The following is a 15,777-nucleotide window of genomic DNA, read 5'->3' on the forward strand; positions in this document are numbered from 1 at the left end:
CTATTAAGAAAAAGAATATAGACCTCTCCTGAGATGTTCCTCCCTGCTTCTTGTTCTGCTTTGAGTTCCTGTGTCCAGCCTAGGCAGAGGTCAGCTGAGGGCCTCTTTGTACCCCACCCTCAGGCTCCTCAGCCCACATACTTTGCCTGATGGGGGAACTGAGAGTCAGAGAGGTGAAGTGACTTTCTTAAAGTCTCATATCCAAGGAAGGCATAGAGCCAGCACCTGATGCTCGACACCACACTTGCTTCTGTCTTCTCTCTTCTCCTCAACCTTCAGTCACTGAGGGCTCCGCCGGTCATCAAGTACCCACAGATGTCTTTGCCTGTGGAGAGAGATGCTGCATTTCCCAGCATTCTCTCTGCCTGCTTGGTCTTCTTTGCGTCTGCAAGGAGCCTGTCCCTGACAATGCCTGCCTTCCTCTACAGCACTGCCTGGTCCTTGGGCTGAGGAAACCTCAGCTTCATTCCTGCAAACCCAAACAAGGCTGTGTTGGGAGAACCACTCTCCTGCCTCCAGAGCCCACCAGGAGGTCAGTGACAGGGGTCTGAAAGACCCCAAGCCCCTGGACAACACAAGTGGAGCTCAAGTTGCATGAGGCCCGTGTATAACCTCCTCAGACTCATCCAGGACATACTGAATTTAATTACGATATTTACCAAAGTCATAAAGTTACATGGTGATCAGTGCCTGGGCCAGTGGCAAGGGTGGGGACCCCAACACAGTCCATGGCTGGATCTGCTCACTTCTTAATTTTTATGCACCACCTATTTCTAACAAGCTTTGAGGATGTGTGCAGTGACAGATAAATCAACAATGGGATTATTACAGTAGAAAACCAAGAGCCAGTATATTATTACATTGAAATTTCTGACACATATGATAGACTGCCCAAACTTATTGTTCTTGCTAGACTTACTACACCAAGTAATGATTGTGACAGTGACTATCTTTCTCTCATTTCCAATTTAATAAGAATTCATCCAGTGTTTTGCCTTTATTATATTTGTTGGTTTTTGTGATAAACATTTCTATCATGTATAAAATTTTTCTTTAATTTTAGTTTCCTATATATTTTTCAGAAAAAAAACACTGAATTTTACACCTCTTTGGTATATATCAAGATGATAATATCATTTTTTATGATTTACCTAGTAATGATATAAATGGAATTAAAGGATGTCTAAAATTTAAAAAAAAAGAAAAGAAAAAGAATATAATTGTAATGGATGTGTTAATCAGTTCAATGTAAGCATTTCACATTATATATCAAATCAGTACACTGAACCCCATAAATGCATCAATATACACAATTATGATTTAATAAAAATAAACCCTCCCCTCAACCATCTAATGGGGAAAAATTCCCCCAAGACCCTTCCTATGATATAGGAAAAGCCAACCAAGACTCACCAATCAATCAGGAGGAAAAACACCAAAGACATCTTCCATTTTAGAAAAAGGTTCTCTACTGTAAACAGGTCCAAGTAGCACAGGTCAACATCATCCCATCAGTTGAATAGTGCTAGAGATGGTGCTAGGGTTCTAGAGTGGTGCCCTAGTGGGCAGCCACTAGGACACATCTGTAGATCCACCTCACCATTAAAGAGGCCATTGAACTGCAGACAGATGTCCATAAGGGTGATCCCAGGTGAACCCCCATTTTGTTGCTGCCCAGCCAGGTTTGTCTGCCCACAGCCCAAGAGAACCAATATCCAGAGATGGCAATGTGTACAGCAGAGAAAGATTTTATTCTGGATGGCAGAGAGACGAGAGGAATTTCTCAAATCCACCTCCCTCAGAATTGGGGGATGCAGCTTTTAAAGATAGTTTGATGGGCAGAGTATTAGGCAATCAGGGTCTGCTAATTTGCTGGATTCAGGGTGGAACCATCAGTCCTTCCGATGGGCTAGATACTGAGATGCAGGACCTTGAGTGGAGGGTCCAAGACAATTGAGTCAGTTCCTTGGTCTGGGTGGGTCTGTTACTGACATTCAGGACCTAGAAGATATCTGAGAAAGTCCCCAGAGGTTCCGAACAGGTGACAACCTTGCATGCCTCCAGGGTTGTGAAGCTAATAGAGGGAACAGTGATTATTATCAAGCAAGCAAAGGGGCAATGACCAATAATTGTCATTATTTTAGCTAAGTTTTCAGAGTTTAGGGCCCTTACTCTCACCTTGGCCCCCTTCCTCAATTTGTAAGGATGGTTTTAAATAAGAAAATAAAGGCCATGCTCTAGTCTGAGGAGGAAAGAGCACAGCATGGTCATGCTGCAGTGCAGGGACAAAGAAGAGAGTGCCTTCATTCTGTACTGTGACAGCAGAGGACGTGCACCCCATGAAGCCATAGGCTGCTTAATCATTGTGTTCACTGCTGTGTTACTAACCAATGGGCCTGCATGTTCTGTCCTGCTTATCTTCTGTCTATACCAGGACCCCACCTGAACGTTCTGAGGCCGAGACTCCAAGGCAGAATGTCTGGCGTGAAGGCATTTGTTGGGCCAGTTTCTCTCAGGTCTTGATTCTGTCTCCTTCTGGCTGCATTTTCAGACTTACTTATTCCCAACTTTACAGTCTCAGGAGCCCATTGGAAAGAGGCTTTCAGGATGCTTTGTGATTCGGAGTTGAACGACTCTAATGAAAGCTCGGGATTGTTTCTAACTGCTGTTCTTGTCCCAAGCCTCCATGTTGCTTTTGAAGCTAAATTCATTTAATATTTTCTAAAATTGTATCTGAATTTAATGTCACCATTACTTTTTGAGGAGAGGTATTGATTTCTTTGCATTGTTCTTTTATTTCTTTACAGCAATGAATCAGACAGGTATTTGCTACATCACTATAAGAAAATGTAACATTCCTGGATTCCTGTCTTAGTTTTATGTTGTGTAATACATAGTACAAATCAATATTGGAAGATAAGACATTTTTACATTTTGAAGGGAGATTATTTCCTTGGGAGCCCAAGGATTAAAGACTGATTCCTCCTGAGAAAAATCACAAGATGAGTTTAGACACATTGCGTGAGCCACCACACCTGGCCTCTGCTCATTTTATTACAGAATTGGAATTGGTGAGTCATGTGGTAACTCTGTTTAACTTTTTGAGAAAAGGTCAGCTTCATTTTGTTTCCACCAGCAGTGTATAAAGGGTTTCAGTTTTTCCATATCCTCACCAACACAACACTTGTTATACTATCTTTGTTTTTTTCTTTTTGTTTGTTTGTTTGTTTTTTGCAGTTTTTGGCGGGGGCTGGATTTGAACCCTCCACCTCCGGTATATGGGGCTGGCGCCCTACTCTTTTGAGCCACAGGCGCTGCCCATTACTATCTTTTTTATTACATTCATCCTATAGTGTGAAGTAGTAGTCACTGTGCTTCTGATTTGCACTTCCCTAATGATTATGTCAAGCATAGTTTCATGTGCAAATTGGCCATTTGTGTATCTTCTTTAAAGAAAGCCTATTCAAATCCTTTGTTCGAATTTTAATTGGGTTGCTTATCCTTTTATTGCAGAGCTGTGGTAGTTCCTTAATTATTCTAGATACTAGAGCCTTTGCTCTTAACCACACATGACTCTATACTTTACCCATGTCCTGACCCACTGGATATCTGTTCATTAGAAATAATATCAAGTTTTGGCTTCCACCATTATCATTTCAATTGTGTTGTGTGTTAGCAATATCAAAAATTTCATTCCAAGGTTCTAAATATGGACCTTACCAACATTTATAAATTGAGGGCAAAGGGGATATGGAATTTTTGAAACAAAAGGGTAATATACTTTGAAATATTGTAGTATCAGGGTAAATTCTAAATCAGCAGTTATTGATGATCAGCCGGATAATGTAACAGCCACAGCAATGACATTAGCAGAGGTCCGAAAAGTTCAAGGAGACAGACCCAGCAAAAGGCAGGAGGCAAAGGAAGAGAGGGCCGAGGAATGCCCATAGCTATGTATTTATGAAATTGGAATTTTCTGAGTTGTGATTAACTGGTTTGTAAAAGGGGAGAAACGGGGAGAGTTAAGACCGCGCACCACCCTGCTGTGAGGGGGCGAGCCGCCTGAGCACCTCGGAGCTGGAGATGCTCCGGCCCCGGCCTGGCCTGTCTTTGGACAGCCACCAGGTGGCGCCCCGGTGTGGGTGTCCGAGATCTGCGCTGTGCCGGGAGCTGGACCGCAGCTCTTGCAGGTACCTGTCCCTCGGGGTTCTGACTGTCCTTTCTTAAGCTCCCATTGAAAGTTGAAGTGATCTGATGAACGCCGTGTGTGTTGTCGCTGGGGCAAGGGGCGGGTCCCGAGGGGCAGTGCCCGCCTGGAGATACGGAGCCTCAAGGCCAGTCAGCCACCAGGGTCTTGCACATTTTCCTGAGTGCTTCTCCTTTCATCCCTTCTTCTGAATTTCTGTTATGCTAGCTGCCCTAGCTGGGCCCAAGGCTCTCTGTTCTGGGTTTAACTGCACCTTGCCCCTCCTCCCCCCTCTTTTTTTTTTTTTTTTATTATTTTTGTTTGTTTGTTTTTTGTTTTTTGTTTTTTTGAGACAGAGTTTCAAGCTGTCTCCCTGGGTAGAGTGCCGTGGCATCATAGCTTATAGTAACCTCCACCTCAGGCTCAAGCGATCTTCTTGTCTCAGTTTTTCTATTTTTTAGTAGAGATGAGGTCTCACTTTTGCTCAGGCTGGTCTCAAACGCCTGAGCTTAAGCAATCCACCCGCCTTGGCCTTCCAGAGTGCTAGGATTACAGGCATGAGGTACACAGCCCGGCCCCCTCCTCCCCTCTTTACAGTCCACTGGTTCATCCTTCTGAAAGCACAGCCCTCCTCAGATCACAGCTGCTCAGAACCTGCCCACAGGCCATGGCCACCAAGTATGGCTGTGCAAGGCTGAGCAACGCTGACCCAAGTAGTGGTAGGTACTGAAATCCAGATGGCTCTGCTCCCCCAAACCATGTGTCTGGCCCAGGGACACATCAGCCTGGAGAAAGGACACTGTTTGGGTGAGGATCCTGCAGAAGACAAATGGTCTGCCCAGACCAGGTTACTTAAATGAGCTTGCTGAAGGCATTATTTATAAAGGTCCTTCTGCTCCACAGAGGGAGAGTAAAGGAGACCAGGAATGGATAGTGATGCATGCTATAGCTAGCCAACAGCAGGGAGCCTCTGCCGGGCCACAGCTTGGCAGGTAGGGTGGGGAAGTTACCCCGCTCCCCTGCACCCACAGGGACCAGGGGCAGGGAGCCACCCTGTAGAGCAGTGGTTCTCAACCTGTGGGTAGCGACCCCTTTGTAACAATGAAAATACATCACAGCATTAGGAAGGTTGAGAACCACTGCTGTAGAGCCAGCCTCCTGGGCAAGGGCGAATGGGTCTGCAGGGCAGAGAGAATGCCCAGGTAGAGGCCTAAGTGCAGAGGGCCCTAGCTGGCTGCTCATCCTGTAACAGATAAAGAGCTGCCTTGCCATTTCCATAGACCCAGCTTTCAGACTTTGTCTCTTCTGGCTCCTTAGCAGGCTCCCAGCTCTGCCAGTTGACTTCCAGATCTTTGCACCAGCCACATACCGGTCCCTCTTCTCTTCTCCGGCTTTCTGCCTCCCTCTAACAGTCTTTGGGCCCCTGTCTAGGCACAGCCTAGATCACCATATCCCTGGCTCTTGGCTTCTGTGGCTTGACTGCCTGTAACATGTATGTGCTGGCCAGGCCACACCTGCTGTAGGCTGTGATGTCTCCGAGCTGGATTCCAAGGAAGGATGTCCTCTTGGAAGCCCTACCTCCCATGATCAGAGCCCAGCATGGCACCTGCCTTGACTACGTCACTGCCCATGTGGACATGCCTCAGCCTCCCCTCCCAACCCAAAAGAGCATTTTCTCCTGAATCAAGGGTTTCCTAGGGAGGAAGAGGAGGAGGCGCTCTTCCAGGCAGGATTGGGAAATTGTGTGCTGTGAATCCACACTGAACAGGCCAAGCAGCTAGGGATGAGGAAGGTGTTTGGCATTGTCCAGCAGGATGGCAAGTGACCACACAGCTAAAGGGGCTCAAGGAGTCTCAGTGGCTAAGGAGGAGCCACCTGCATCTTAATGCCTTATTTCATGCAACAGATGGGCCACCAAAGTACCTAAGCAGAAATATTGTGAATGTGTCAGCTTTCAACTGAACAAGGACAGGCAAGGGCCAAGAGAGTGACCTGCATGAGCCTAGATACACAGGGTACTTGGTTTTCAATGACTGGTAAGCCTCTTTGGAAAACAGAGAATTCCTCCTGAGTTGTTTTAATCATTCACCCTTTTCTTTGAAAATAATTTCAAACTTAGAACAAAGTTTCAAGAATAAGAATAGTACAAGGGCAGGCACAGTAGCTCACACTTATAATCTCAGCGCTCCGGGAGGCCAAAGCAGGTGGATCTCCTGAGCTCAGGAGTTCAAGACCCCTGAGCAAGAATGAGACCTTGTCTCTACTAAAAGTAGAAAACTAGCCAGTCGTGATGGTGGGCACTTCTAGTCCCAGATACTCAGGACGCAGAGGCAAGAGGATCACTTGAGCTCAAGAGTTTGAGATTGCTGTGAGCTGTGAGCTGTGATGCCACATCTGGCTAAAAAAAAAAAAAGAAGAAGAAGAAGAGTATAAAGAATTACCAAATGCCCATCACCCAGATTCCCCGCCTATTAACATTTCCCCTATGCTTTCCCAAATAGTTCACGCCTAGAATCTCTGTAGATATAATTTCTATAGATACATAGGTAGATGCAGGTAGATGATACTTTGTTAATCATTCAAGCATAGTTAAGACTCCATAGCTCTTTACCCCTAAAGAACATCAGTGTACATTTCTAAAGATGGGCTCCCCCTTACGTGACCATGGTACAGTTCTCAACTGTAGTCAGTAAGTGCATCTTGTCTGCCATCTGTACTCCAGTATTATCAGCTGACCCAATTCTGTGTTTTGCAGCATTTTCCTCCCTCTAGCACAGGGCCCAGGGTAGGGCTTGGTGCTGCACCTGTGTGTCACCTCTCCCTGCTTCTATTATGACACTACTTTTTTTTGAAGAGTGCAGGTCCCTTCTTCTAAATTTTAAGTTTTCCTAGTGTTTCCTTCTGATCTCAATTGAGGATGTGCCTTTCTGCCCAGACTACATAGACTCTGTCATGTCCTCAGGGTCTCACATCTGGAAATGTGTGATGTCCACCGCCTCCCCAGTTGGCATGTGTTTTGATTACCCAACTTGTTCTATGGCTTTTCCACTGTGTGGGTACCACTTCTTTACTTTGCAGCTAGTAAGTGCCCTGTGGGGAGACACCTGGATGGTGCAGACCAGCCCCTTGAGATAACCACATTTCTGCTGGTTCTACCTGCCCAGCTGTCCTTCCACATTTCCTAGCCACTGTGGGCTAGAGTCCTCCCATCTCCATTTATTTATCTGTTTGTGGTTGGCATGGATGCATCAGATTTCTCTTTTTCTATACTTTAGAATTCATTACTATACTTAGCTATTTATGTGCTCAAAGCATCCTAGCTTTGGCCAAATGAGAGCCTCTTGGATCTGACTCCTGTGTTCTAGTGATGTGCCTGCAACATTTTCTGAGCATGTCCTTACTCTGGCCTAACTGTGTTACAGATTTGTCTAATAGCTACCTTGCCCTGGCCTCCTCTGCCACCAATCCACTATTTCTCCAAGGAGCCCTGGTTCCTTTGGTGAGTAATATTGAAGACTGAGGTCTGGGCACTGGTTGTGCTAACTGCTACCAGATAGTGTTAGCTTCTTGGCATTTTCAGCAGATAGAAGCAGGAAACATATGCATTTAAACACACACAGGCAGGCACATACATATGTGGAGGGAATCTTGAACATGTCCATGTGTGTCTTAGAAGTCACGCATTTGTACGGATTTCTGCAATTCCAGTCCTCCCCCACAGAATTTTTCTTTTCTTCCTTCATGCCATATTCGTGTTTCCACGTTCTCTCTGAAAATCCTGGCTCTCGTTTACAACATCAACACATTTCTTCATTTTGTCAGTTGTGTAAGATAGCTAAATTTGGGATTTGTCTGAAATGAGGGAATCCCTTTTGAATAGTAATCTTTAATTTACAGTTTAAATCCATTAAGTGAGTCTTACTTAAGGACAAATACAAGCAATGCAGACAATACAGACAAATATTAAGCTCTGTACCCATGTACTGTGTCAACAGCCCAGCAAGTTTTAGGGTAAGCCATTTCAAGTTTTCTGGGAAAGGCATATAGTTCCTACCTGCAATGTAAAAGTTTATGTTACATCTAATTTTGTGTGCAATTTGATATTCTATTATAAAGAATACTGTTGCTTTAAACTCTGTAACTAAACCAAATTCTAAAAGAAATCAGTTGCTAAGGCAACTGGGCAAAGAGATAATTCATCAGTCATTAAATGCAGATTAATCTGCCTATCTAAGGAGGAAAGGAGGTAGGCTTATTTGATGTTTTCCTTTTGGAATTAGTGGAAGAGAGAATGTGGTCTGAATTTCTTCATTGTGTACAGGCGCCTAAAAGTTCATCCTGGAAAGAGTGCAGGCTTTGAAATCAGACAGAACTCTACCCCTTTAGGACCCCATGTAAGCTTCAGACCAAATTTGGGGTAATAAAATGCATTTTGTGATGTTCAAATGAGATGCTGCAAATAAAGCACCTTTCAATAACTTTGTTTTTTGGGAGGGGGACAGGATCTCACTCTTTCACCCCTGGGTAGAGTGCAGTGGCCTCATCACAGCTTACTACCACCTAAAACTCCTGGGCTCCAGCAATTCTCCTCCCTTAGCCTCCTGAGCAGCTGGGACTATAGGCAGGTGCCATCACAGCTGGCTGATTTTTTCTATTTTTAGTAGAGATGGGGTTTCACTCTTCCTCAGACTGGTCTTGAACTCCTGCCCTCAAGTGATCCCCCTGCGTCAGCTTCCAAGACATGTCATTGTCCTTCTTTTGTTTTTGAGATAGTGTCTCTCTCTGTTTTCTGGACTGCAGTGCTCTGGTATCATCCCAGCTCACAGCAACCTGGAACTACTGGCCTCAAGTGATCCTCCTGCCTCAGCCCCCTAAGTAGCTGGGACTATAGGTACCTGCCACCTCAGCCTCCCACAGTGCTGGGATTACAGGCGTGAGCCACTATGCCAAGCCTCATTTCAGTGTCTTTTTTTTTTTTTGAGACAGAGTCTCACTTTGTCACTGTTGGCAGAGAGTGCCATGGCGTCACAGCTCACAGCAACCTCAAACTCTTGGACTTAAACGATTCTCTTGCCTCAGCCTCCCAATTAGCTGCGACCATAGACACCTGCCACAATACCTGACTATTTTTAGAGATAGGGTCTCGCTGTGGTTCAGGCTGGGTTTGAACTCATGAGCTCAGGCAATCCACCCACCTCAGCCTCCCAGAGTGCTGGGATTACAGGCATGAGCCACTACGCCCTGCCCATTGCAAGGTCTTTTAAAAATTAAATGACCAGGCAAGCTTACTTCCATAAGATGTAAGCCTCAGCAAAAATGAGACCCCATCTCTAACAAATAAAAAAGGTGAAGAGAAAGAAAAATTAAGATGAAGGGTGACTTACAAAGATGGGCATATATTTCTCTAGGAAAGGAAACAATTATTTTTCTTCACTTTTAGAATTGACCACATATAGCCTTATGTGCTCTCACTCACTATAATCTGCACAATTCAGAGAACTTGACTACAGGTCTGTCCCTCTCGACTAGACTATTAAAGTATTTGAGATCAGGGACAATGTTCATTTATTTGTATAATCTCAAGGCATAGTAATACACTATGTAGGCACCTATAATATACTTGAATGAATGAATGAAATGCACTGCTTTAAAGTTGGGAGCCGCCTTCTGTTCTGCTGGCTCTATATTTCCACCTGCTGGTGGGAATCTAGAATTGCAGTGAATGTGTCCAAGAACAAGAATTTTTTTTTTTTTTTTTTTTTGTGAGAGTCTCACTTCATTGCCCTGGGTAGAGTGCAGTACCGTCATAGCTCACAGCAACCTCCAACTCCTGGGCTTAGGTGATTCTCTTGCCTCAGCCTCCCAAGTAGCTGGGACTACAGACGCCCACCACAAGGCCTGGCTATTTTTTGTTGCAATTTTGGCTGGGCCAGGTTCGAACCCGCCACCCTGGGTATATGGAGCCAACGCCCTATTCACTGAGCCATAGGCGCTGCCCCAAGAACAAGAAATTGAAGGTGCTGGGCTGTCATCAGAAAACTCACTATTGTTCTGAGTGTTCTACATACGCATTTTTATATTTGGGTAAAATATACATAACAAAATTTACCACATTAACCATTTTAAGTGCACACTTCATTGGCATTAATGTTGTGTAACCATTATGACCATCCATCTCCAGCACTCGTAATCCTCCCAAACCAAAACTCTGCACCTATTAAACACTAACTCCTCATTTTCCTCTCCACCACCCCCACTACCACTGTTCTGTTTTCTGTCTTTATGTATTTGACTCCTCTAGATACCTCATGTATGTGGAATTATACATAGTTAGCATGAGATCTTAAAGGTTCATCCATGCTGAAGCTTAAAGTCAGAACTTCCTTTTTAAAAGTGAATAATGCCCATTGTATGTGCACATCACATTTTGTTTGCCCACTTAGCCATCACATGTGCATTTTCATACAGTTTTCTAAGATGTTTTCTTGCCTTCACATTCCCAATCTGCAGCTTGTACATGTACTTTACTCAGCTGAGTATAGGTAGGTCCCCAATAAATCTCTGTTGAATATGCAGAGTTCTGTGTTTGTGTGTCTGCTTAGTAGAAGAAACTGGGAGCTCTTCAAGGCCATCTGCAGGCTGCCTCTGATAGAGGGACAAAGTGGATGTGTATCTGCTGAATCTATACTGAATGTCGGTAATAATTACTACTCTTCGCTTACAGGAGCTTGCTGCTTGCCAGGGATTAATAAGAAGAATTCATTCACATAATTCTCCCCCACAATCCTATGAGGTGAGAAGGGTCCTAAGCATCCCACAGAGGGAGAAGGGTTTGAACCCTGGCATTCTTGCTCAACAGACCCCACACTGCACAACTCATGGGAAAAATCTGTCATCCTAAAAATATGTGTGTTCCTGGGACTCACCTGGTTCACCCTGCTTCTGAGATGGAATTTTTACTATTTGTCCATCTTCCTCTGGGGCAATACCAATTCCCTTTCCTTCGCTTTTACTTCTTCGTCATCTCAGACGTGTGCCTTCTCTCAACGTGGTCCAGCCCCACCCTTCTTCCACACAGGTCCCAGGTCCCTTTTTCTTGATGAAGTTTTCTCTTTGTTGGGACACACACACCCTCAAGCCCTTCCCACACCATTCAGCCTTTGGCTCAAACACATCATCAGGCCACCCTGAGTGAGTAGAGTGCACTAGCCTTGTTTTCCCAACTGTTCAGGAACATAAGAAATTGGTCATCAGTTTCTTATCTTCTCTGGAAAATATATTTCTGTCAGTGGTGACCTGTGGGCAGGAATAAACATGAATCAATTACATAAATCTATGTTGTACTAGACATGAAATTGGATTCTATTAACCATCTTTCCTTAGGGTATATTGTCACTTGACTTGCTTAAAACATGAGAACAGCTGTGAGGTGCACAGACATTGCCAAAGTCCAGCGCTAAATGAGAGTGTTAGTTTGAGTACTGACACTGTGTTGGGTGCTGGGGACAGAGTTCTGCCGTCAGGCCTCTGATGGCCACAGAAGCTCTCACTGTCACCATTTATGATGCAGAACACTTGTTTGTGTCTCTTTTTTACTCCAAATCAAGGAGTAAACAGAGACACATAAATAGAAAATGTTAATAAATATAATTTGAGGACTAGAAACCTCATAGTAACTAGAACCATCTCTAAGTGCTAATAGTTTTTTTTATCATAAAGTACTCCATAAGATGTAAGCTTTTTGCATGCATGATAGATTTTTTTACAAAATTTTTGCATTTTACTTCATCTGATGTTTGTTAATTAATAAAGAAATACCTTTAAAGCTAATTAGGTTAGTTTTGAAACTTAATTATTAAAACATGTAAGTTAAACGACATGTGTTTGAATCCCTGTGATAGTCCAAAATGTCACTGGGTACTTGACGTGACCAGCAGAATGAGACAGACAGGACTACTGATTTCAACGTTCAGGCATAGCCTCCTCCTAGTCACTGAGCGCCTTATTTGATATCTGGTTTGTAAAAAATATTTTAAGTGCAACTTTTATGTGTGCTGTTTCTTTTTAAATGTGCCCACAATCCCAAAGCTGCCCTTGCCTTCTAGCCTGATCCAGTTTGGTGGTTTTCACAGATTTTTTTGAACTATCAGGCATTGATAGCGCTATTCTGTTTGCAATATTCCCTCTGTTAGGTTTTGCTGTAGTTGTGGCCTTTTCACCTTAACCTTTTAACACAGTAATTAAATTACTATCTGTGACACCATGGTGAGTATTCTGAAAGAAATATTTCAATCCTGGGTTTTAGACAAGGAGTGGATTCAGAAACATTTAATGTACTTTTCCTAATGATTTGTTGTTATCTTGGTTTTTAAAGCTGTCAGTAAAAAAGAATGTTTTACTATCCTTTATGGATGGCACTTCTGAAAACTAATGGTATTTTGTAAGAGTAAGGGAAAAAAGAAGATAAATTATTTCAATAAATGTTTAAGGATTTCCTCACAGAGTGTCACATACAGAAAAGGGAAATAGAAAATATCTCCCTGCATTTCTATGAAAAAATATAAAACAAATTACCATGATTTTTTTCAAGTGATTAGGTCATAGAGTAATCTCTGCGGCTAAAAATGAATGATGGAGTTCATTCTACACAAGTTATTTCCACCAAGACACAGAGAAAAAGGAGCAGTATGTCTCCCAGGGACCCCCAGCTGAGGCGGCTGGCACACAGCACTCCCCAGTTGGGCCCTCTGGCTGGCCTGCCGCCCTGAGGATGCAGGTGGCTGAAGCTTCTGGAGTATGGTCAGTGCACTGAATTATCAACTATTCTACTTTCATAAAGTTTTGGTCCTTTTCTTTTAAAACTGTATCATTTTAATCTGTAATAACAAAGAATAAAGACTACAGAAAACCTGGTATTAAGTTTTAAATAAAACTTATTTAAAATTCGGTGTATCCACTATCTTGTACTAAGCGTCACTATGGCCATTCTTCAGATGTGATGAGCATCTCTTGGATCTAAGCCATGAACTGAACTTTCTCATCCAGTGCTAACTTTTGTGGAGAACTGCTTTAAAATGGGAAACAAATTTTCTTCTTACTGCCGTTATAGCCCTGAGTTCAGCTAATCAGAGAACAGGTGACTTTTTCCCAACATTTGCCATCTTTAATCAGAAGGACTGAAAGAAAGCAAAACCAAAATAATACATTTGTTTCTTTTTTCTTTTTGGAGATAGGGTCTTGTTCTGTCACCCAGGTTGGAGGGCAGTGGTATGGTCAGAGCTCACTGCAGCCTCAGCTCCTGGGTTCAATCGACTGCCTACCCACCCCCCCAACACACACACACACACACACGTCAGCTTCTCAAAGTGCTGGGATTATAGGTGTGTGCCATCATATCTGGCCAAAACAAAATTTTAGATCATTATGCAAAATTCAGAAAACTAACTATAAAAGAAATTTAAATAAATTTTCAAATTCACTAGGACTTCAGAGACACCTTATATGTCTTAAATCTCAGTATGAGAGGAAAAAACAAAAAACACTGTTTTGTTTTTGCCCCTGTGCCCCAAATTTTGTGCCTTCCAAGTGTCCCCTCGACGTGAGGGGTTTATCCCTCTACTTTTCAGTGCAGCCTGGGCCTGGCCCAGTCTGCCTCCACCTCCTCTTTCTGATGGTGCTGCACATGGCCAGCACTCACTGTAGATAGTGTTGTGTAGACACAGCCATCACAGTACAAGGCTTGTCTCAGAAACTCCTCTTGCTCAGGCCTCTCACCCCCTGTAAAAAGATGGCAGTAGTTCCTGCCTTTTAGAGTTACTGCAAATACTAAATAAATTTCTCCGTGGAAAGGATTTAATCCACTGCCAGCAATCAGTAACTAGAAGCTATTTTACAGCGCATATGTTATATCACTGTATTATTGATACATTAACTGACTGAGTACCTTGTGGAAGTTTTTATCACATGTTTAATCATTCTAAATTTCAAATATAAAAGTTGTCTATCCCTAGTTTTTAAATCTGAACAGGTGGAAACCTTTTGCTATAATTTTGGGGTGACTGGATATCAGGCTGCCTTAACAGCGTCGCTTCTGGATTCCTTTATGACTTAATCCTCCTGTCGTTTGTTTTTGTGGGATTTTTGTCCCTTCTCTCCAATAGTTTATTGGAATATTGGCATTAAAAATATTAACAAATCCTTATAAACATTTACACTAAGCTTTCTTTTCTTTGGTTGCAGGTTTTGGCTAGGGCTGGGTTTGAACCTACCACTTCTGGTATATGGGGCTGGTGCCCTACTCCTTGAGCCACAGGTGCCACCCTACATTAAGCTTTTTAAAAAGAACTTTCCTCCCCTCTCTCCACCCCATTAGCCATAGTACTTGTGGGGCTGATGTGGGCATGTGTGCATGTGTGTTGGCACGCTCACAAGGTGTGAGGTGTGGGACTGTGCTAAATTATCCTCTCCCACAAGACTAGAACTTTTGACCTTGCTCAGAATGGAATATGACACTATATTTTGCCTCTGCCTGTGTCAAAAAGAGTAATCTGTTGCTTTTGTTTTTTAAAAGTATTCTTATTTTAATATAGAATACTAAACTGGACAAATATTTTGTGAATTTAAAATTTGATAATGAAATTCTTTTCATGAGAAGTTGTATCTTGAGCTGGAATTATCTTTGACTTTCATGAATTCACTAATCCTTTCAACACAAAATCCAGAGTGTGTCTAGGCACATGTGCGGCAGGTACACAGACTCAGCCCTGCCTCAAGAGGTCCAGTGTCTGGGGTTTTGATGGAGCAGTAAACAAACCATTGCAATGCAAGGTGAAGGGTGAGACCAGGGAGTAGGGGCGCCTAACCCAGCTGTGAGGGAAGCAGCGAGCCCCAACTTCAGTTGCTAGAATACCTAGGAGTTGGTCCAGACAGGGAGGGGGCCCCCAGGTTTTCCTGAAAGAGGAGCAGGTCCCCCACACACACCTGTTTCAGCCTTTTTAGGAACTGCTAGTGTTGGGAGGAGGGATGGAGCAGAGCAGGAACCGGAGTTTGTACCTCACTAAAGGACCATGCCAGGGCTTTCTGGAGGATGGGGACAGTGACATAAGTTGGGTGCATACTGTACAGGGTGTGCTAGAGAAAGTGAGATGGGAGCCCATGGGCATAGTCAGGAGGCTGCCCCTGGAATCTAGCCTAGAATTAGTGATCTAAGACCTTGGCCATAGGAGATGGGATGGAAAGGATTATTTAGGGAAACGACCTGACAGAACACAGTAACTGGGTTTGCAAGAAAAAAAGAAGAGTCTGGAATGACTCCTATGGTTCTGGCTTGGAAAATCAAAGGCCCTTCCTCCAGAGAGGGGAGGGAGCAGGTAGAAACTGTGGGACAGTACCCCAGGGAAGTAGTAGTCCTTGGCAAAGTGCACCTGCAGTATTGAAGCACGGTGGAGGGAGTGTGTGGGGACAATGGCAATCAGGGTAAGCTGGCTGGACATCCAGGGAGGACTTGTGAGCAGAGCATGGAGGACACGGTCAGGAACGCGTGTGAGGGGAGAGGATGTGCTGGGGCTAAGGCTCCCCCCAAGCCCCTCCTT

General features: G+C 43.7%; 1 protein-coding gene across 1 annotated transcript in view; it reads left to right on the top strand.

Moving 5' to 3' along the window:
- GNAL (G protein subunit alpha L) overlaps positions 1–15,777 on the top strand; it is a 179,449-nt gene that overhangs the window by 43,699 nt on the left and 119,973 nt on the right. The gene's annotated exons all lie outside the window — the stretch shown is intronic.

This window comes from Nycticebus coucang, chromosome 19 (genome assembly GCF_027406575.1).
Source record: "Nycticebus coucang isolate mNycCou1 chromosome 19, mNycCou1.pri, whole genome shotgun sequence".
Lineage (NCBI taxonomy): Eukaryota > Metazoa > Chordata > Mammalia > Primates > Lorisidae > Nycticebus > Nycticebus coucang.